General features: G+C 41.6%; 1 protein-coding gene across 9 annotated transcripts in view; it reads left to right on the top strand.

Moving 5' to 3' along the window:
• Positions 1-7,930: 7,930 nt before the first annotated feature.
• TANC1 (tetratricopeptide repeat, ankyrin repeat and coiled-coil containing 1) overlaps positions 7,931-24,004 on the top strand; it is a 251,585-nt gene continuing 235,511 nt past the window's right edge. For 6 of the 9 annotated variants that reach the window (XM_064382727.1, XM_064382724.1, XM_064382725.1 and 3 more), the window contains exon 1: positions 8,014-8,073. The gene's annotated coding sequence lies outside the window, so the exon portion shown is untranslated. Of the gene's footprint in view, positions 8,074-9,039; positions 9,288-24,004 lie in introns of those variants that run through there. The other 3 variants (XM_021665895.2, XM_064382718.1, XM_064382721.1) reach the window with 2 other exon arrangements.

The following is a 24,004-nucleotide window of genomic DNA, read 5'->3' as shown; positions in this document are numbered from 1 at the left end:
TTCTGCCTTTGCTGCAGCACTTGGGAATTCACTCTGGGAGCCTTCCAGCTGCCATATTAGAGATTTGGCTGTGCTGAGACTGCCATGTAAAAAAAAAAAATCAAATGGAGACAGATGCTTAAGGAGCCCCAGCTCCTCCAACTTCTCCAGCTCCCAGCTGTTTAAATCTTTCCAGCCCAGGCTCCAGATCCCACCCCAGCCATATTCTAATTGCAGCTTCATGAGGGACCTTGAGTGAGAACTGCTTAGCAGAGCTCAGTCAAACCCTAGATTTGTAAGCAAAATAAATGATCATTATTGTATGAAGTCCCTGAATTTGGGGTGGTTCATTACACAGCAACAGATAACTGGGGGAAAATGCACAATGTATAATCATTCAGTCATGCGACATGTTGCTTGTCCTCATGGAGCTCACATTCTAGTGAAAAATCTGTCCAACTCCTGGTGATTCTCTTATAAGCCACTCTGTCATTTGGTTATCAGCATTATTTGTTAAACAGACCATTCTTCTCAAGGGCCTCTGGATATTATATTTTAATCAACATCTGGAGACAATCTTTTCTTTTCTTTTTTTTTTTAGACAGAGTCTCACTCTGTCACCAGGCGTCAGGCGGGAGTGCGGTGGCGCGATCTCGGCTCACCGCAACCTCCGCCTCCTGAGTTCAGGCAATTCTCCTGCCTCAGCCTCCTGAGTAGCTGGGATTACAGGCACGCACCACTACGCCCAGCTAATTTTTTTGTATTTTTAGTAGAGACGGGGTTTCACCATGTTGGCCAGGATGGTCTCGATCTCTGGACCTCGGTGATTCGCCCACCTTGGCCTCCCAAAATGCTGGGATTACAGGCGTGAGCCACCGCGCCCGGCCTGGAGACAATCTTGCTTTTGATATATTTGTCATATTAAATGATGATACACATGTGTTTTTTTCAAGTCAAATATTTCTATTATTATTTTGGTTTTCAGCTTCTTGAGTATTTTTTTTTTTTTTTTTGGCCATTTGATTTTTTAAAACTTTAAACTTTTAAGATTATTATCAATACACATGTAAGAAATAATAATGAGATCACCATACCTTTTATCCAGTTTATCCCAAATGGTAACATCTTGCAAAAGTATTATGGTATACTATCACAAGGACATTGACAGTCATACAGTCAAGAAACAACATTTCCATCACTACACAGACCATTCCTGTTGCCCTTTTATAGCTATACCTCCCTAATTCTCCAGCACAGAATTGCTGACCCCTGGCAACCATAATCTGTCTGCCACTTCTATTTATCATTTCAAGTAGGTTGTTTAGGCCAGGTGTGGTGGCTCATGCCTGTAATCCCAGAATTTTGAGAGACTGAGATGGGTGGATTGCTTGGGCCTGGGAAGTGGAGCTTGCAGTGAGACAGGATGGCTCCAGCCTAGGCAAGATAGGCAAGAGAGCTAGACCTTGTCTTAAAAAAAAAAAAAAAAAAAAAAAAAAGAAGAAGTTATTTAAATGGATTAGCCTTTTGGAATTGTTGTTTTTTTTTTTTTTTCATTCAGCATAATTTCCTGGGACTCATACAAGTTGTGTATATGAATAGCTCTTTTTTTTTCATTGCTGAGTAGTATTCCATGGTATGGCAGTATCCCAGTTTGACTATTCATCTGTTGAAAGGCATCCGGATGCTTCAGGTTTGCAGCTGTTACGAATAAAGCTGCTACAAACATTTTGTGTATAGGTTTTCATGGGAACACGTCTTCATTTACCTGGGATAAATGCCCAGGGGTGCAATTGCTGGGTTATACAGTAGTTTCTGTTTAGTTTGTTGTTGTTTTAAGAAACTCCCAGCCTAACAAGGTGGCTCATGCCTATAAACCCGGCACTTGGGGAGGCTGAGGCAGAAGGATTGCTGAGGCCAGGAGTTCAAGACCAGCCTAGGCAACATAGTGAATCTCTCTACTAAAAATTAAAAAGAAAAAAAAATTATCTGGGCATGGTAGCTGGATAGTCCAGCTACTTGGAAGGCTGATGTGGAAGTATTGCTTGAGCCAGGAGCTCACTGTGCCTCAGCCTGGGTGACAGAGCGAGACTCTATCTCTAAGAAAACAAAAACAAATAAACAAGAAACCCTCAAAAACTTTCAATCCATTTTTCAGAAAGGCTGTATCATTTTATATTCCCACTAGCAATGTATAAGTGATCTAATTTCTCTGCATGTCACCTGATTTTGAATAAGTTAAATATAGCTTCCAGGTAAATAGATTTTTTAAAAAAACTGATTGTGGGAACCTATTCTTTGTCCAGTAAGATTGAGGCCTCTAACATTCTGGTTGACTCCTGGGGGTAGAACAGGGGCATGGCAAATTAGAAAAAAACAGATGAATGGATTTGTTCCTGAGCCCAAGAAAAAAAAGAAAAAAGACAGTCTAAGAAGACAGCATCTAATTTTAACCCCCAGTGACTGCTGTCTTATTTTGGGTTCCTGACATCTTGTTTTAACCTGTTTCTATTGTAATCGTATCAGTAATCTCTTTCCCTTCAGGTGGTCTTTTCAAAGGCACTGAAAACCTTGAAGAGTGAGAGGCAATAGATTAGCTGTGAAAGCAAAAGGAGGTTTAAGAAGAGCTTTGAAATCACTGAAAGGTAACAAGGCTTTAGCTACAGCTCACTAAGTAGTCAAATCAATCTTTACTAAGTAGCTGGTTTTGAGAGCAAATGCTCTAGGTAAGGAGTGAGTTCTCTAATGAAGCCTGGTAGTTTAATTTCTCCTGAGATAGTGCCCTATTTTCTTTTAGGCAGACATGACTCCTGCTAAAGCCATTGAGACATTTAGACATGACACACAAGAAAGAGGAGCAGAAGTTTATATTTAATCAGTTTTGCTCCGAATCAAAAATGTTCAGATCTTTAATAGACTGCTAGATAGATAGGACTTCTAATTGTTGTATTAAAATCCAAAGACTAGTTTAAAAAATAGTTTTCTAAATGCACGAATCCTGTTTTATGCACCTTTTGGCTTGGAAGTTACTGCTGTCTCTTATATGTGGCCCTTTAATGGACAAACCTCTCCAATTTTATCAAGTTGATTTTCTTCAACATTCATCATATGAACATTCCTCATCTGTTTCTCAATTAAGTTGTCTGATCATCCAGAGAAAAACAGCAAACTGATTTTTAAACAAAACCAAAATTTCTTATTTTGGCTAGGTTCTCTGTATTTTTGTCTCCTCTATCTACCACATCTCATCCCCTTTAAACCAAATCTTGCGGTAGGTGCTATTTTCTGATTTGCATTTCTTCAAATAAATATGCAACCTCAAAGTAGTTTTAATTAGTGCTTGGTCTTACAAAAGCATTTCGGAGGTTCAAGTTCATAATCCCATTAGTATTTATCAGTGCTATTTCACAGAATTGAAAAGATTGTCACTGATTAATAATATAAGTAAGATTGTACAGGCAGTTGCAAAGAATCTCAGCAAGAATTTATTTTAAAGAAAATATTTCCTTTACGTTAATATATTATGTAAGTAAGAATTTCCATATGTTGATTTGCATAGAGTTATGCCTGTATTATATATATACTATAATTTTTCCTCTACAGTAACACAGGAGAAAATATATCTCTGTAAATGACTCCTGACTGTGACAAGACCTGCCAATTTACCCCCAGATGAGTCTCTAAGAGCTTAATTGTAGTTATTACCTCCTACTAAATCATCTTTAAGTCACTTTTCCTTAAGAGTACAAATACAGGCATTCTGTACTGCTCCTATCAAACCTTTAGGTTATTATTCAAGCCAAAGTGGTCCCAGGTAACAGGAAGAGAAAAACGTCTTATTGTCTACTAAATAAAAACTAACTTTGGTAGAGCATTTTCTAATTTATTGTTTTCCACCTTTTTAAAATTTAATCTTCCCCACACATCTGTGAGGTTGAGATTCTGTACCATTCTCCTTTTTTCATAGATGAGGAACCTGAAGCTCAAAAAGAATAAATGAATTGCCAGTCATTACAAACAGTAAGTACCAGTCAAAATTGGCATTTAGATATTATGACTCCATTTCCAGTGACTTTTCCAGCACAACTTGCTGAAAAGAAGGAAGGTAGAGAACATCAAAATGCATCTGTTATACTCAAAGTTAACAACATATTTCTTTTTAAACTGTCTTAACCAGACTCAATGACATTTCTCAGAGGAGTTACTAACTGATTGCCTTAACTTACCTTTCTTGAACATGGGAAATTCCTGTTTCCCCCATAGGGTATTTCGCCATTAGAAGATTAATGAAAATCTATATTTAAAATCTGAATTTAAATTTATAAATGTAAATTTACATTTAAAATATTAGTCAGATGGCATGCCATCTTAAACCAGGTTCTACCAGGACTTCAGTCATTCTCATATTCTTGCAAGGAAATGTGAACCTGTGAATCTATATCCCTGCTTCTTCTCTCAATTTCAACAATTTACTGCCTCGCCCATATTGGATGAGTCTCTACAATATTGGCAGGCCATGCGCTAGATCTGTGGAGGGGTTTATATGTCCCATGACTCCTTTAATTTAACTGTCTGGCTAACTGTGCACAGCTATGGCTTTCTATATTCCTGGATGAATGTCTGCCATTAGCTTGTAGCTGACCATGGTGTTGGCACCCATGTGTGACCATGGATTGTTACACATGCTGGGACTGTGTAGGGGTATGCAATTTCACTGCTATTCCCACCTGATTTCTAACTACACCCAACTTATTTTATTAATCTTAATGTCTTCAAAAATTATTTTCTTCCCCAAAATGTTAAAATAAGGAGGAAGAATGAATGGACCAAAGGAGAATGGATTTTGTAAACATTAAAAGATGCCGAAAAGAGGGAGAAAAGTGTTTGTGTGCTGAATTATTTTGTGTCTAGATTTCCTTAAATTTTCCCTTAAAAATTGACTTAAAATTTTTTTTAGTCCTGTCACAGTTTTTGTACATAATTAACTACAGTGTTTTAAACATTCCACTTCTCACTATGTATTCTATACTACACATACCATAATAAACACTGGCTATGATCCTAACTTAGACTTGATTTAAAATAGAAGTACTTATGAATCCAAGCAAGAGAAAAAAGCATTCTAACACTCACAAGGCACATTCTTTTCTCACGCCTTCCTCGGCCTATTCCCCTGGGCAGTAAATTGCATAGTAAAATAACCAGTTTATTATTTGCTGTTTTCTTTCACTCTGCCGAGAAGAGCTACATTGCTGGCAAACTGACAGAAAATTTAAAAATGGAATCCAGTATTTCGTATGTCTGTTTGGGGAATGTGTGCAGCATAGACAATTCATATGATCCATATTTCTCTTTTTTTCTCTAACTGGTATCAACAGAAATGTAATGAATGAGCTTCTTAAAGTAGATAGGATAAGCAGATTATCCTCAGAAAAGCAAGAGATGATTCTTACTTTACTTTTTCTGAAAATACAAACAAACCATCACCTAACAACTAACTAAAAACGCTTTTATTTTTTAAGGGAAAAGCAGATTTTTAAAAAAACCATTAAAATTTATTTTTTGAATTTGTGCTCAGCTCATACTTCACTTATTAAGATGCTTAGAAAATGTTCACTTTTTTTTCCTTACAAAACTGATCTTAGTGGAAGTCCCGTTTTCCTCACCCATGAATTTTTATTTATTTATTTATATTGTTTTTGGCCTTTATATTGTTTATGCACCATTTTCACCCACAGCTTAAGACAGCTTCTTTGATGTTCTTAGTACAACATAGTATATGTAATGTCAGCTGTTTAAAGCTGGAGATCAGATTGTGCATATTAACATATGTAGTTTGGATTATATAAACACTACAGGAAGAAGGGGAGACAGGGCCTTTCTGTGTGCACATTTCAGATTGCTAGCTGTATGCCTGTTTAGAATGTTAAACACTCCTAACTAGGTGGTGATGAAGTTACTTGTCTAGTGACTGTGACTCCTGAAACTATAAAGACAAAACTTTTCAACTAAAAATAATTTAAAGAAGATGCCAGTAATGAACATATTTACTTTATGTGATTTTCTACTTGCTACTTAAGAGGCTTTGAGTGTAGAGGGAAAAAATTCCATTGCCTTCAAAACTCCATTTAAGCAATTTCATCAAAAATTTGGAAATACAGCTGAGAAGAGTCAAAACCATAAAAATGTGGTACAAATGATAAATTTCATCCATTATACCTTTCACCCATTATAAAGAAGTCTGGAGCAGGAAACCTTACCAGTCTATTTTCTTAGGATTGTTTCTCTTATATCTTAATATTTCAGATTAGTTAGACTGCTTGGAGTTTTTGTCTTTTGTTTGCATCATTCTCTTATCATTAAGGTTGCTGTCTGGCTTTTTTGTCTGTTGTTGAAAGATTTCGTTTCAAGAGCAATTAAATAAAACATTACCATATTTTTCAGCAATGAAACATTTCAGATGGAGAAAGAAGTCAATAGCTTTTCTGGGTTAAGTTTGTATTTTTATTTTAAGTATTCTATCTTGCCTTGTTTCATGAATACTTCAAGGCCGCCGATGTGTTTACTGCTCAAATATCGACATAGCAGTAATCAGGCCTTTGAAAATATGGGTGAAAAATCCAGTCCATTTCAGTCTTTTTAATTTATGAAAAGAGATTGTGTGGCATTTTGCTTCCGGTCCCTTTTCTTAAGAACTTTAAATATGGACACCACTCCTGCCGATGTCTTTATATTGGGAAGTCTCTGCGTGAGGTTGAAGTTTTTATGAGGAAACTTGTTTAAAACACAATCGTATTTAAAGGCGGGTTTGCCACAGCAAGGTTAGGGGTTGCCAATAAATCAGTTTATAGCAACTTCTCTGTTCTCTGCTCCAGACACACCAGTGGGGTGACCCGTGCACAGTTCCCGCTGGCCACACAAGGCAGCGATAGTTCTAGTTTATCCTTCTTTGATCAACTAGATCAACGAAGGCTAGCTTAGAGAGCTTCGGGTATGAAGTGGGCTGAGTCCTCTAGGCCAATTTAGCTGCCTGGGATTCCTGGGAGAATCTTGGAGAACCCAGGACACCCGAATCCCTAGGCCCATCCTGGTTTTTGCTCTGCTGGAGAATAACAAAACATTTTGGGAACTCAGGAGTTTAATTTACTGCCACCAACCGACATAATAATAGCATCTTTGTGTGTTCTCTCCCCTCCGTCCCTCCCACCTCCTTCCGACAGAAGCACGACGCTGGCCTTCTGTGGATGGAGCGCAGACGGCACGGGTCAGCCGAGAGCGGTCGCAGGAGGCTCCAGACCCGGGGCCCCAGAGACGCCCGGGAAATCACCGGTCCCAGAACGCCCCCCATTAGCTTTCGGGAAAGAAAAAGACGCAGCCAGCGAGATGCCTTCTTAGACCTTCCAGCTCATTTAGCTCATTCTGGCCCCAGAAAGTGTGTTTGTGTTTGTAGTTAAGTGAGGCAGAGAAAATCCAAGAAAGCAGCACAAGCCACCCTAAAGCCTCCACGGAAACTCCAGCTCGGTTAATTGCTCCCATACGTCCTCCTCGGCTGTGGTAAAAAAGCAGCGAGGACGGAAGGCTGGGTAGCTTTATTGATTTTGAAGAGGTTGTAAAAAAGACTATGGCCCATCTCATTCCGGTCCCGGAGGGGTCCAGGCTCAGCCCTGGGGGACCCGCTGCCCCGAGGGACGGTAGGGAGCCTCCTGCTGGGACGAAGCGCTGAGAGGCGGGACAAGAGGGCCCAGCGCCCGAGACCCGCGGAAAGTTCTCGCGCCGCTCCCCAGCGGGTCCTTGGAACCGCCGCAGCCCGGGGCGGGGAGGGGCGCGGGAGGCGCGGCCGGGGCGGGCGCGCGAGAGGAAGGTGCCTTCGGGAACACGCGCAAGGGCGGGGATTCGCGCTGCCAATGAGGCCCCGGTGTGGGCCGAGCGAGGCTGGGGGACGGGCCGGAGCGCAGGCTTCGCTGTGGCAGCTGCGGGAGCGGCGGGCACCTCGGGAGCCGGAGGAGAGGCAGCCGCGGAGCGCCGAGCTGACCGCGCCCCGAGGCCCGGCCCTGGGTGTGGGCAAGCGCGCCGAGGAGCTGGAAACTTTCCCGGCAGGTAACTCCCGCCGCCCGGACGCCGCCGCGGGCCTCCGAACGCCCCGGGCAGGGCCAGCTGCCGGGGTGAGGAGAGGAGGAGAGGGTACCGGGGAGGAGGAGAGGGTGATGGGAGAAGGAAAGGCGTGTGGGAAAGTTTCTGGAGCGCCCCCTCCTCCGCCGGGCACACCCGGGAGCTTTCCGGGGATAGGCACAGACATGTTGGGCGCCCCGGGCCTTGGTCTCCGCGGCTCTGGAGAGTCCGCACCTTCCCTGCGCGGTTCCCCCCCCGCCGGACCGAGCCGGCCTCCGGTGGAACCGGGGTAGTGGGAACCAGGAACGCTTGGGGCACGCTCGAGTTTTGGTACCACCCCCGCCCGGCGCGCCTGCTCGCCCCCTTTCCCGCCTTCTCTGTAGCCTTTGGGCTTGGCAAGGGCCTGGTCTACGCCTGGTACCTGGTGCGGGGGAGGCGGGAAGGGGAGGCGCGCCAGGCACCGCAGGGTCCTGGGCGTCCCCCGGAGTGTTGGGGTGCGCCAGTCGCGAAGTTGCCGAGAGAACTTAAGCCGGGGGCATCGTATTGCCCCAGTCAGGGGTGAAAGTCTGTTGCTTTGCTTCCAAGAACACTGCGATGACCGTATCCACACTCCTTTACTGAGGGTGGGGGTAGGGGTGAGTTAGGATTAGACATTGAGGGTTTTCTTTGGGGGTGGGGCGCTGAGAAAAGCGAGAATTGTCAAGATGATGAGCCCCCTTGTTCTTGGATGCAGAGTGGTCATTTTAGGGGGACGATATCGGGGCGCTCGCTTCCTGGAGGACTTTAGGGTGCGGGCGCGCGGCGCTGTGTGCGCTCGGCTCCGGCTTCGGCGCGGCGGCTTTCCGGAACGCTGGCTGGGAAGGAAACTCTAAACATTGTGTGGCGTGTTTGCAGACAGAAAGGTCCCTGGACCGGCGTTCTCAAAACTTAGTGGACTTATTGTGTAAAGCTCCGGGAGGAAATGTGGCGTTGGCCAGGTAGAAACCCGGCGCTGCGGCCAAGGGGCGGAGGACGCCAGGCTCGGCGACAGCCTTCTCCCAGCTGTCTCCGGCCCGCTCTTGGCAGCCCCAGATCCCCGTGCCTCTAGTGTTGGGACCGTTCTCAGTGGCATTGTTTCCTGCTGGAGTTAACGTGGGAGATGAGGAGGGCACCTTCATCTTGAACTTGACCCCAGAAGCGGCGTTGTCCGTACAGGTTACAAGGTAAATGGAAGCTGAGTCTTGACGTGGGTTGTACCTCAAACTCTGGCTGGCGCGGAAAGGAAGTTCCTGGTTCAGAATCTTGAGGAAAGGGCTCAGGACTGCTGAGATCGTTTCCCCTGGAAATGCCAGACGCACCAGACTGCAGAAGTTAACGCGTGTTTGGAGGGGTGGGGGTGGGAGAGGAAAGAAGAAACCTGGTTAGTTGGCACAGAGAGTTGATATTTCTCTGTAGTGGAAATGAAGGGAGTCTGCGTCTCTGCTTTCACCAGATCCGCTACTCTCTTTTCCTTCCTGGGTCATCTTTTTTCCTGCCAGGCTGGCACTCCTGGGGCAGGGGAGGGGAAGGAGAAGAAAGCAGTTGTGAAGCTTCCCGGGTCAGCCTGGAGATATTTCAGATCTGCTGCTAGAAGATTCCAGGATTTTAACAGCTGCTTCTTGATTGCTGGGAATGAAAGAATTTATGAGCGCTGAGAGGTGTTCATTATAGAAGTAGTCTGAATGTTTTACTTATCTAAGCTACTTAAAGACCTCACAAGGGACCTTCCCAAGAGTATGCCAGTTTCTGCAGTTTGTGTCAGCCGGAATGCTTGGTGTGTATCAGTCAAAAAGCATCATAAATATATCCTGGTGGTTCTGAAATGAAAAGTATGTGGCAGTAAAGGAAGTATGATATCTGATATCCTTCAGGACTTCCTCCTAGGGGTGTTTCTGTTACCTGCCAAGTGAACTTGGTCCAAGCTTCCGGACTGTTGTGATTTGACAATAAGAGGTGGGAAATAGTGTCATCGATTTTAGTGGAGGCAGGAAAAGTCCACAAATAAATTTAAGGTGACTTTTTTTGACTCTGTCTTGCACTTTGGTGCCCCGAACCTAACTTTTTGGCGCCAAGCCTTTTGGTTTGAAGTGTGCTAGAACTTGGAAGCAATGGTTTTCCTGCTTTCTTGGTTTAACCACCAGAATTCACAAATTATCATAATTTATACCCATCCTTGATCTAAGACATAACTGATTCATAGTCAGCCTTTTTCTGCTTCTCATAACAGTCTGTAGAAAAAAGAACATTTTGTCTGTTTAATCACACAGAATTTATTTGGGGCCATAGTAGGTTTTTGACTCTGGGTGATTGAGGGCATAATTTTAGAGACAATGGAGTCATCTGAATTAAATTGTCCATTTTTAGGCAACATTCTCTTCTGAGTTGCTGATTAATTCTTTATCTCTCTGGGAACATTAAAACCAGCATCCCTTGGCCAGTGGAACTATAATCCATATTATAATGACTCCTGCCAGCATAGCTGGAGGTTAACTTTATGGTGATGTTCCCATTAGACATTTTTAACCCAATTGTAAAGATTTTGTCTCAGTTGGGTTGAGAGTCTCATAGAAAAATAAATGGCTTTGATTTTATCTTTATGATAGTTTAACTTCTGTTACAGGAATAAATTTACAGAAGCAAAATAAAGCAGAATGCTTATATATTTGTGGGGGGTTTGTTTTCAACTCTCTTTTAAATGCGTATTTCAGTGGTGGAAAAACCAGAACCTCTCCCTTCCCCCTTTCTCCCCAGGTTACGAAAGCATTTGCTGTACAAGAGAGTTCTTAAGCCTTTCTGGGTCTTGGTTTTCTCATTTTTTTCATCCCTAAAATTGGATGACCTTGCATTCCTAAAGTTCTGTGACTCTTCAAAAGTTTGAGAAATGTAGGAATTCTGGAGCCAGTGCTGTAATATTAGAGCAGTGCTATGGGGTTTATAAAGGCTTGGTTTACGTATTTTATCCCTAACCCTTTGTTGAGGCCTAGGAAGTTAAATTAGACCAGTATCATCTCTGAATAGTGGAGTTGAACTTAACCTGTCTTCTGATTCTCCCTACTCTTCGCCATACTTCTGTTTATTCAAACCTGCCAAACAGACTAATATGTGGCAATTTCTCATCATACTTTTTTAGGGTTATATATGAGTTATTTTGATTTCAGAACTCCAGGGCTAACATCTATGCTTTGATGTCAGGGATTAAAAACAGTTCACTAATAATGGTAATAAAACTTTCTCCTCAAGAGAGTTTCAGAAAGTCACATGCTTCAAACTAATCATTTGTTTATTTTCAACTTCTTTTTTATTAAGTAGGCTTCAGGGTGTAATGTGATTTATAATCCAGACTAGTAACCCAGACAGCATTCTTAAGGAAATCACTTCTCAAATGTGTACCTCTTTTTTAAAATAAAAAATGAACATATCATTTGCCTTTGATCTTGGTATCTCTCTGCCTAATTGCAAAGCCTGGATGAATATTCCTTTTTTGGTGTCATCATTCTTGGGCTCTTTCTATTGATGGCTGGATAAGTCTGATTTTGCAGCACTTTCCATGCTAAATAAATCCTTCCCTTATGCTGTTGGGTTGATGGTAAAGAGGTAGTAGGTTGCAGGTGACCCATTTTTGCTGTGTCTCTAAATGTTTGTGCTGTGTCCTGTTTGCCTAGTTAGCACCACTCACTGCAGCTTGACACTTATCTGGAGGCTGGTATGGATTTTCTTTAACAGGTTCTAAAATGAAATTATGTGCTAAGCTGTAGGCTCTTTTATGTCTGAACAGCTTGTCCATCTTCAGCTTTTAAAATTTATTCTCAGAGGAATGTCTTTTCAAAATAATAAGCAATGGGGTTTAAACCTCATTAAGAAGATGTATCAGTGCTCATTGGCTGAGAAGGAGGAATAGTGCACCTGAAATTGCTGCCATTTCCATGAGTGAGAGGAGAAGAGAGCATTATAAAGCAGTATTTGCTAAAGAAGTTGAGAGACTTTGTACCAGGAGGGGACAAGAGCAGCAAAGGAGAAGAATAGCTCTTGGTTTTTAATAATATTATCAGGAGCATGGATTTGGAATGGTGAGGACTTTGATGAAGAAGGCTCTCAGGGAACGTTATCTTGTGGAGAGTGAAAGGGGTTCTCCTGGTTTGGTTTAGCTGTGTTGCTGATGCCCTTCTAGAATTGATGTTGTCCTTAGGGTCCCCTCTATGTATGTGTGATCAAGGAGAATATTCTAGAAAGAAGAGTTCCATAGACAGGAATGTCAAGGACAAAAGTGTTGCAGAGGGATGACATAGTTCCTGGATTTTAGCACAGATTTTGCCACTAACATGGGGGAATTTATTTATTTCTGAGACAGAGTCTCACTCAATTGCCCAGGCTGGAGTGCAGTGGTGCAATCTCGGCTCAGTGCAACCTCTGCCTCCCAGTTTCAAGCAATTCTCCTGCTTCAGCCTCCTGAGTAGCTGGGACTACAGGCATGTGCCACCATGCCCAGCTAATTTTTGTATTTTTAGTAGAGATGAGGTTTCACTATGTTGGCCAGGCTGGGCTCGACCCCTTGACCTTGTGATCCACCTGCCTTGGCCTCCCAATCCTCCCGAAGTGCTGGGATTACAGGTGTGAGCCACCGTGCTTGGTCCATGGGGGAATTTATTAGTGAAAACCTTCTAGTTGTAGAGGTAGACAGATGTGAACCCAGTATGTTCAGTCTACATAGCCCAGAGCCACAGTGAGTCAGCCTCTTCCCTGCCCCACTCAGCACACTAGGGTTACCTGTCAGTCATGAACAGTGGCTTATTACCTCTTTGAGTGGGAGAAGCGGGTGGAGAGTGGTGAAGTCTCTAAGAAGCACTTGGCTGTGACCTTTTCATGCATGCGTCCTCATGCAAAAATGGGATCCTTTGTTGCATGAGCTTTTGCAGAAATAAGAAAAAGATCATATGTATGTGGCTGCTGGTATTACATCTCTCAAGCCTTATCCAGAATTGGACTTTTTGATGTTAGTTCCAATTTGGGAAAGCCCTGGAGGGAACTCGAATTGGCTTGATGCCAGCCAAAGGAAAGTTACTGTTAGACCCATAAAATGGGACTGTGAGTAGACAAAGTATCCCACAAAGAAGAGGGTTATTGTTAATGGAAGAGGGAGGGAGCTAGATCAACAAAAGAGCTAACCAGGGCAGTGCACATTTCCACAAGTGGTATTGCTGGTTATAACAACATGCCATGGGATATGAACATTCTTAATGTTGTTGTGATGTACACCCCTGTAGTCTTGAGGGTAGTGGACTTGTCCACATTCTGTGGGACTCCGAATTGCTGTGTACACGGGCATAAGGGAGTATTGAATTACTGCTAAAAACATAAGAGTTGGTCATTATTCCCATGTAACCCATTACACTTCCTCCCTCTGCCATGCTTTGTTCTAAATTACTTGGGATAAGTAACATCAATTATTAATGTTTATTGAGTGCTGGCTGACTCTGAACTACATGTTTGAATTAAAAAGTCTGTGGATGAAACAGTTTGGTTCTTTTTTCCCCAGTTATCCTACATATGTAGAATACTATGTAATTTAAAAAGTCTGTGGATGAAACAGTTTGGTTCTTTTTTCCCCAGTTATCCTACATATGTAGAATACTATGACAGGGATGGTTGCCATGCAACAGCATTCTGTGTTCTGGTCCTCCTTGCTTCTTGTGGCTTAACAACAACTGTTTATTTGCTTGGGATTCAGAAATGGAGGCCGGGTTCCCTGTGCCTAGGTTCACTGGTGCTGTGGTGGTTACATAATTCATTGAGGGCCATTGCTGCAATAGTTTACAACATGATAACCATCCCTTGGTATGGGAGATTGGTTCCAGGATTCCCACAGATACCAAAATCCTCAAGTCCTTAATTAAAAATCGTATAGTATTTGCATATAGCTTACGCATACCTTCATATATATATATATATTTGAGATGGAGTCTCACTATCACCCAGGCTGGAGTGCAGTGGTGTGATCTCGGTTCACTGCAACCTCTGCCTCCTGGGTTCAAGTGATTCTCCTGCCTCAGCCTCCCGAGTAGCTGCAATTATAGGCATGCATCACCATCCCTGGCTAATTTTTGTGTTTTTAGTAGAGACAGGGTTTCACCATGTTGGCTGGGCTGGTCTCGAACTCCTGACCTCAGATGATCTGCCCCTCCTCGGCATCCCAAAGTGCTGGGATTATAGGTGTGAGCCACCATGCCCAGCCTCCTCCTTTGTATTTTATTTTATTTTTAGACAGGGTCTCCATTTGTCGCCCAGGCTGGACTGCACTGGTGCAGTCATGGCTTACTGCAGCCTCAGCCTCCTGGGCTCAAGCGATCCTCCCACCTCAGCTTCCCTAGTGGCTGGGACTACAGGCACACACCACCACACCCAGCTAATTTGTGTGTGTGTGTGTGTGTGTGTGTGTGTGTGGTTTTTTTTTTTTTTTTTTTGTAGATACAGGGTCTCATTATGAGACCAGCCCAGGCTGGCCTCAAACTCTTGGTTCAAGTGAACCTCCTGCCGTGGCCTCGCAAAGTGCTGAGATTACAGGCATGAGCCAAACCCCTAGATCCCCTTTATACTTTATATCATCTCCAGATTACTTATAATATCTAATACAATGTAAATGCTAGATAGTTGTCATACTGTATTGTTTAAAAATTTATATTACTTTTTATTGTGTTGTTATATTTTTTTCCAGTGGTCCGTTACTAGAATATTTTTTGAATATTTTCTAACCTAGGTTGGTTGAATCTGGCGGTGGAACCTGAGGATATTGAGGGCTGGGTGTGGAGGGGCTGACTGTGCTTACTACTATAATTCTGTTTTTGATAAGTTTTCCACTGGCCATGTACTTAAGGAGAAGGTGGATGTGTGCCCTGCCCAGGGAGTGAATTTTGATTAAGCCAAGTCGATTTTAGTAATGCCATCCATACCTTTTGCCAGTGACTGGTTAATGAATATGTATTGATGCCTGTTAGGTCCTGGCAAATTTGAAGCATAACGTTGTCAGCACAAGAGAACAAGTAGCACTGACTTCAGAGTAAAGGTGCCGAAGACCACAATTACTTTTTTTTTTTAATTCAGTGTTGAGGGGAAGCCGGTGGGTAGAGACAGGGTCTTACTGTGTTGCCCAGAGTCATCTCGAACTCCTGGCGTCAAGCAATCCTTCCACCTCAGTCTCCCAAAGTGCTGGATTACAGCATGAGCCACCATGCCCAGCACACAATGACTTTTTTTAGCTTCTGAATTAGCCAGTCTTAGAACCACTGTGACTCGGAACTTCTGTGAGAAAAACACATTTTCATTATGTTTCTTTCTTTTTTATTATTTTTTTTTTAAGCTGAGGTCACCCAGGTTGGACTATAGTGGCACGATCGTGCTTTACTGTAGCCTCTGCCTCCCAGGCTCAAGTGATCCTCCCACCTCACCCTCCCAAATAGCTGGAAGGACAGGTGTGCATCACCATGCCCGGCTAATTTTTGTATTTTTTGTAGAGATGAGGTTTCCACATGTTACCCAGGCTGGTCTCAAACTCCTGGGCTCAAGTGATCCTCCCAACTTGGCTTCCCAAAGTGCTGGGATTACAGGTGTGAGCCACTGTGCCCAGCCTCATTATTGTTTAAAATCAATAGTCCCCAAAGTAGAGTGTGCTAGATCATCCAATATGGGAGGAAAGAAAATATTCAAGAATGTTAGAACAGATTAAGTTTAAAAACATTTAAGGTATGAGTTGACACTGGTTGGTATGTCTGATAGTCTCTTGTCAACTTACATTATGTGAGGTTGCCTGAGGGAAGACTGGGCCTTTTACAACCTGGCAGAATTGATAGTGGTACCCTCATTCTTATTCTTGCCTTTGGTGAACTCTATCCATTTAAATACATTTATGGCTATATTATCTAGTTTTAACTAAACTGACCCCCACAAAATGGGCAAGTGGTTTAAAAATATTCTTGCAAAGAAAATGTAATCATAATGATACAAATATAGAAAAACAAGAAAATGTTCTTTTGAGTTTAGAACATGACTTTTAAAACAAATTTGACAAGAATATGGCTCAAAAATTATGGGCTCGGCGTGGTGGCTCACACATATAATCCCAGCACTTTGGGAGGCCAAGGTGGGCAGATCACCTGAGGTCAGGAATTTGAGACCAGCCTGGCCAAAATGGTGAAACCCCGCCTCTACTAAAAACACAAAAATTAGCTGGGTGTGGTGGTGCACACCTGTCATCTCAGCTACTTGGGAGGCTGAGGCAAGAGAATCACTTGAACCTGGGAGATGGACATTGTACCGCTGCATTCTAGCCTGGGCGGCAGAGTGAGAAGCCGTCTCAAACAACAACAACAACAACAACAAAAAATTATGTTTGGATTTGTATTATTAATAAAAATGAACTAAAAAAAAATACTGCTTGACTCCCATCCTTTAGAAAGTTTTAAATGTTGTATAATGTATATACTACATTCATGTGTGTATATACACCATTCATAACTACTGGTTCAATTACACATAAATTATATACATTTATAATATGTTGGTATATATGCTATAAATTTTCCCCCCTGAAATTCCTGAGCTTCAATACTTTTTTAAAAAATTAAAAAAATTTTTTTTAGAAGTGAGTCTTTCTCTGTTGCCCAAACTGGAGTGCAGTGGTGCAATCACAGCTCACTGCAGCCTCCAGCTCCTGGGCTCAAGCAATCCTCTCACCTCAGACTTTCAAGTATTTGGGACTACAAGTGTGTGCCATCACACCTGACTTAGTTTTTTTTTTTTGAGATGGAGTCTTGCTCTGTCGCCTAGGCTGGAGTGCAGTGGTGCTGTCTTGGCTCACTGTAGCCTCTGCCTCCTGGGTTCAAGTGATTCTCCTGCCTCAGCCTCCTGAATAGTTGGGATTACAGGTACACACCACCACACCTGGCTAATTTTTGTATTTTTAATAGAGACAGGGTTTTACCATGTTAGCCAGGCTAGTCTCAAACTCCTGACCTCAAGTGATCCGTCTACCTTAGCCTTTCAAAGTGCTGGGATTACAGGCATGAGCTACTGCGCCTGGCTAATTTTTTCTTTTTTTTAACTGATAGTCTTGCGTGATCAAAAAGCTTCGAGACCACAATTTAAGTCACTTACAGTTAGGTATTTTTTGTTACTTGCAGCTGAAAGCACCATGCCTGATGTAAGGACAGATAAGAGTAGTAGCTGTTCCCGTTTTATTCTTAGCTTGCAAGAATCTCTGTCATCTGGTCCCTAATGTCTCTCCAGGCCCAGCTGTTCTTCCTTGTCTCTGCTAATACCATTGAGCTCCTGCCCATCCCTGACTATCATACTTTGTTTCAATTTTGCCTCTTCCCTCACCCTACCACCACCACTGAAATTTTGTCTTTCAAGGCCTAGCTCAAATAAATATTGCTTTCTTAATGAACATTTTTTCTGATTTACCCCCACTTCCACATTTCAGTTTTTCCTTTTAGTCTCCCTAGTATATTGTACATTCATTATAATGTCTTTCTCTGTTTGTTTTTTGTTATTAAGTTGTTCACCTATTGTCTTTGCAGATGGGTTGTAGGCTTCTTGATGGTAGGGGGTCCTATCTTACCTTCGTCATTTAAAAAAGAAAATGATCTGTTTCTCCTTTGGGAGAAAGGGAGACAGAGAATCCACAGTAGTTAAACATCACCCTGGACTTGTTACTTTGGGGTGGGTCTCGCCTCCAGCCTTCTGGAAACCTTAGGAAGGCAGGGAGCTCCATGTACGTGAAAGGAGACTGAGGTCAGGGAGCTCACAGGACCAAGACAGCAGGACCAGGATTCAGTCCTGGAACATTTTTATTTTCTGGCTTGTTTGTTTGCCCTCATGCGTATTATTTACAGTGGCATGTTCTTTCACATGGAAACACTGACATAGGTGAAATGGGAGGTTCCATAGGATGACAGTGCAAAAACATTAAGAACAATCCTAGCAGATGCAGTGAGTTCAAAGGAGAGTCCTTGTGGAGTAACAGGAAAGGCCTGGGGGATGAGGTATATGAAGATGTAAATATGTCTTATCAGTGGAGCCTGAGCATCCCCATTGAGAGATGGGAGGCAATGGGCTTTATAGTGCTTAGCTGAATGGAGTTACCTATGTCGGTATTCCCTCTATGCAAAGATAGTTGAGGGTTCACAAGTTGTAGGCTTTCAAGTTGAGCCATGTTAGATATATGTTCCCCTGATGGAGGACAGACATGTCTCCAGGGTTTTGAGGGTCAAATGACAGAATGTATATAAACTGTTTTGAACATTATAAATTGCCCCCTTAGAGACAAGGGAACATCAAATTTGGTTGTTTCATTGTATCAGTGATTTCTAGCTCACATTTCTTTGTTGGCCATTTTTAAGTGCATTCCAATGACTTTTTAAGTGTTGGGGTTCTTAAGTGGAATATGATACTTTTTTTTCCAAATGAACTGCAGATATTACTTAGAATCTTGCTGTAAAATTTCAACCATGGAGTAAGTTCAGTTTTTTCAAAGGCTCTGTTTGTAAGAATAGGACCACTTAGCTAAGTGGTGTCACACGCCTGTAATCCTAGTACTTGGGAGGCTGAGGAAGGAGGATCTCTTGATCCAAGGAATTCAAGATCAGCCTGGGCAACATAGGAAGTCTCTGTCTCTACAAAAAATATAAAAAAAAATTAGCTAGGCATGGTGGTACAGTGCCTGTGGTCTCAGCTACTTGGGAGACTGAGGTGGGAGGGTCGCTTGAGCCTGGGAGGTTGAGGCTGCAGTGAGCTGTGATTACACCACTGCACTCCCAGCCTTGGCGACAGAGCAAGGCCTTATCTCCAGAAAAAAAAAAAAAAAAAAAAAGACCATTTTCATAAAGGTAAGAATCTGTGGGGCTTTGATTTCTGGTCCTGAAGTGCCAACTGAAAGACTCAAAGAGTTTTGGCTTCAAGTGTTTTTTGTTGTTGTTGTTCTTGGCTACTGTAAATCTGGTAATTTATTTCCATGAGTTTTTGGAAAGGGTTAGGAAAAGCTTTGAAGTATCTTAAGGTAGTTTTGAAAGTAAAAATTAGGTATGGTTTGACAATTTGAAATTTGTTTCATTGTAGATTTCCAAGGCCGTGGGTTTGAATAAATTAAAGTTAATTCAATTTCAAGGAACTTTTGCAGTGGAATTTCATATTGTAGAAAGAGTCTGACTTTTAAATTAAAACATGTTAAAGAGTAAACATATTTATAGATGCAAAAGACATTGAAACAGTGAGTGGCTCCTAAATTGCAAATAGATGCAATGAAATTCTTATTTGAGGGTTGTTGAATCATGCCTTATTTATCTTAGGATTTATTTAAGTAAAGCAAGAATTCCCAAAATGGGTTCTGTGGGAAACTGAGTCTAGGAATGTTAACAGGTGTTATGCAGGGAAAAAATTTTATGGTCAAATAAGTGGGAAAATCTGGGTTAACCAAAGTAAACCAGGTCTTTTCGTTTTTAACATAGGACTTTTGAGCACCTTTAGATCTAGTGTTCATTATAAATATCCTGGAGGGGAAATAGAGTAGTCAATATTTTTCAAACACATTGAATTGTAGAAACTTTTTTTTTTTTTATTTGCAGAACATCTTTTGGCCAGAGAACATGTCTGTTTGGTTATTTAGTTTGTTGAAATACTTAAAAATCAAATCTCAGACATCATGTAATTTTGCCTAACTTTGCTATGCATTTCTAACTCAGGACTTAAAAAAATCACCACCCCATTATCACTTTTAATCAAATTAACAATAACTTTAAAATATTATCTAATTCTCCTTTAAATAGCATTTGCCACCATTTTCATTTTTTTTGGAACCAAGATTCAGTCAAGGTTCACATATTGCACTGTGGACTGTGGTTGTTTGTCTCTTTAGTCTTCTTAAATGTAGAAAAATAATATCTCACTACCTCCCTCCCTCTTGTTCCTGATATTTAGAAGAGAACCTGTAGGTTGTCCCATATTCTGAATGTGTTTCCTGTGGTGGTATTTACCTTCTCCCTTTGTTTCCTGTATTTCCTATAAACGGGAGGCTAGATCTAAAAGCAGGATTAGATCAAGTTAAATATTTTTGGCAAAAATAGGTCCTAGACTATGATTCTCCTATGCACTCCCAACCTCTCCATGATTTGAGAATGGGCATTTAAGTTTAGCACTTCAGAGCAGCATGGTGAGGCAGTCATGCCTGTAATCCTGGCACTTTGGGAGGCAGAGGCAGGAGGATTGCTTGAACTCAGGAGTTTGGGACCAGCCTGGGCAACATAGTGAGATCTTATCTCTACTGAAAGTTAAAAAAAAAAAAAAATCAGCTGGGCATGGTGGTTGAGCCTGTATCTAGTCCTAGCCACTAGGGAGCCTGAGGCGGGAGGGTTGTTTAAGCCTGGAGATTAAGACTGCTGCAAGCTGATTGAAACACTGCACTCCAGCCTGGGTGACAGAGTGAGACTCTGTCTTAAAAAAGTTTAGCAATTAATTTATAGCTTTAAAATATATATAAAGAGGTAACAGCTTAGAGTTTTGAAATTAGTTTTATTAGTATATCAAAGGGATGCAAGCTGAATTGATTCCAGGTGTGTTTGGAAAGGTATTCTGAATAGTTGGTGTGGTTAAATGGATATCTTTTCAGTATATCTTGAGACTATAAACCATGTGTCTTTGGGTAAAGTGGCTTGGGTGTTAGACATTTTTGGTGGTTGAATTTTATTCAGAATGACAAGTATCTGAGTTGTGATGGTAAAATACTACTCTGTAGACACATTTGTGTGTGTGTGTGTGTCTGTGTGTGTGTGTGTGAGCTTGATTAAAGCTTACTATGTTATGCAGACTGGTCTTATACGACTCTATAGACACATTTTTAAAGTACATTTAGGAATGTGCATTCTCTCTTCCTCTACTGGATAAATTTGTAACAGAATATTTTTCTGATAAATGCTTAGGCTAATCTAAAATACAGCTATAAATTCAAGGACACCCTCAGGGTGATAATTTTCTATGTACATTGTCTTAGAAACTCAGACATGTAAATAAAAGTTCCTACATAGCTAACTTTGCTAACTTAGTTTGCTATTTACATTTTTTTCCCTTGCTGTCCTTCCAAGTGCTAGTTGTAGGTCTGGGACAAGTTAAACTTAGAGGATTTTGTGAATCTTAATGAAGAATAGCTTAGTATATATAAAGAAGCTTTGCATGATGAATGGTAGCTGTCATAAGCAGTTCCCAGCACATTCTTATATTTAATCCTTTAACCAGCAGGGACACTATTTTCTGCATTAAAATTTGCCTGTTGTGAATAATAAGGTGACCTGGACAGAGTAGGTACTTTGTAACTATGGTTAGTCCACTAAAAATATACATATACCGGCCGGGCGCAGTAGCTCATGCCTGTAATCCCTTCACTTTGGGAGACCGAGGCGGGCGGATCATGAGGTCAGGAGTTCAAGATCAGCCTGGCCAATATGGTGAAACCCCATCTCTACTAAAAATACAAAAAAAAATTATCTGGGCATGGTGGTGGGCGCCTGTAATCCCAGCTACTCGGGAGGCTGAGGCAGGAGATCGCTTGAACCTGGGAGGTGGAGGTTGCAGTGAACTGAGATGGCGCTATTGCACTCCCACCTGGGTGACAGCAAGATTTCGTCTCAAAAAAAATATATATATATATACACACACACACACGTATACACTCCTTTTTTTCTCTCCGCTTTAAAAAAACACAAACATATAGGATAAGGTAAAAAGTGTGATCTTTGAAGCTGATGAACCTTGGTTTTGTGTGTGGCTCTGGCAATTTACTTGACCTATTTCTATGTCTGTAGAATAGGGACAGTAATTTCTGTTTCATAGAGTTTATGCCAAGTCTAAAGGCGAAACCATATATGAAAGACTTAGCACCGTGAGTGGATCAGAGGTACCAAAACCAGATCATCTTCCACCTTGTCCTCCTCTTACCATATTTTATGTTATTTATTTATTTATTTATTTAGATTTTGAGACAGGGTTTCACTTTGTTGCCCAGGCTAAAGTGCAGTGGCACAATCTTGGCTCACTGCCTCCTTGACCCCTGGGCTGAAGTGATCCTCCTGCCTCAGCCTCCTGAAAAACTGGGGCCACAGGTGTGCACCATCATGCCTGGCTAATTTTTTTATTTTTTATTTTTGGTAGATATGGGATCTGCTATGTTGCCTAGGATGGTCTTGAATGCCTGGGCTCAAGCAGCCTTCCTGCCTCGACCTCCCAAAGTGTGGGGATTACAGGCATGAGCCCCCATATCCAGTCTTTACCATATTTTATTCAACATTCTGGATCAGTTGTTAAATTGAAGTTTTTAGTTGTTCTGAGTGTTTTAAAAATTGTAAATTTTAAGGTACTTGTTACAGAAGTCCAGATAAGTTCTTGATTTCAAGATAATCTGTATGGGTAGTTGGTTGTTTATATTAAAACAATTATATGTCTATATGAAATGTTTTGAACTAACAAATAGGACAGTTTTAGATGGTGATTTATAGAGGAGAAGGAATAAGATTCAAAAGTGGTATTTTATTATTGGCATAAAAATATTACTATCTGGGTTTTATGAAAATCAGTATTTAAAAAATCCATGTATTTACTGAGACTGAGAACATGCGAAGCTCCTCAGACTTCAGTAATGTTTTGCTTGAGTATGGTTTAGAATAATATGCTTTATTTAGGTGGAATAAGTCTGTTGTACCATGCTCAAGTCATACATGCGTATTCATTTATGAAATAAATATTACCGACAGGAGAGCAGACTTTTCTAGAGAAGAGGGTGGTCAGTGCTTCCTTCAAGATTCTTACAATGGAGAAATGGGGACTCTCCTTAATGCCTTTGTGACTATTAAAGATACATGTGAAGGTGGAATTAATATATCTTAAGTTTTGAACAGAAGCCAAGGAACAGTTTGGAGAATGCCTAGACATTTATGGGCCTTGCATTCATGCCATTTATGGGTAAACCAAAAAGTGTTGTCTTCTATCATCAGTTGTTTCCAAGTCTTTGGACATTTGCCTTTGAATCTGGCTTGGACAAGAAAAGATCTCAGCAAGACAATGGCTCACACTGCTCCTTCCCAGATAGTGCCTATTCGCTGAGAATGAACTTGATTCTCTACGGACATTCAAGTCAAGCGGTACTTGAGCTTTTTACACTTTTCTTCTACCATTAAAAATTTTTGTTTATCTCTTCCTTTCTGAAATGTTTTGCTTCAGCAAAAAAGACCCCTTTAATTGTCCCAACTCTACATACCAAAAGTTAAGCCAGGAGGAATCAAAGGGTGTTACTTCCCCTTTCCATCATGGAAAAAGAGACACCATTTCTAGGACAGTGATTGAGACCTAAGCCAGTGGAAAATATAAAGAGACTTTACTTTCATCACAGGGCTTTCTTGCTTCCTTCGTTAAGAGTAGTATTAGCCAGCTCAACAAATATAATTTCCTTATGAGTTTTTTAAAGATAAAAAGTTACCATGAAAGTGGTAACTATTTGACAATTCAGAAACTATTTTCATTTGTCAGTGGGTGGTGGAGGTCTTGTATTAATTTTTCCAACAAATATTTCTTGAGAGTTGGTCATTGTGCCCTTCAGCATTCGAGGCCCAGCGCTGTGTCTCAGTCTGAGGAGACAAGTGTACACACAGTACCACTGCAAGGTGTTAGGGAGTATGGGAAGGGGAGGAGGGGGAGGGGGAGGGGGAGGAGCCACTGCCAGTGGCGGGGAAAGCTTACGGGAGGAGAGGGAGGAGGTGAAGGATGCCTAGGACTTTGCAGGTGGCAAAGAGGGTGAGAGGCTTTCAAGAGAAAAGGAGCACAAGAAGCAGAGGCTGAGAAGCATGAAAATATAAGTCATTATGCAACAATC

This window comes from Aotus nancymaae, unplaced genomic scaffold (genome assembly GCF_030222135.1).
Source record: "Aotus nancymaae isolate 86718 unplaced genomic scaffold, 86718_ANA_hifiasm-v0.15.2.pri h1tg000029l, whole genome shotgun sequence".
NCBI classification, from domain to species: Eukaryota; Metazoa; Chordata; class Mammalia; order Primates; family Aotidae; genus Aotus; species Aotus nancymaae.
This window is presented reverse-complemented; position numbering and strand designations above follow the sequence as displayed.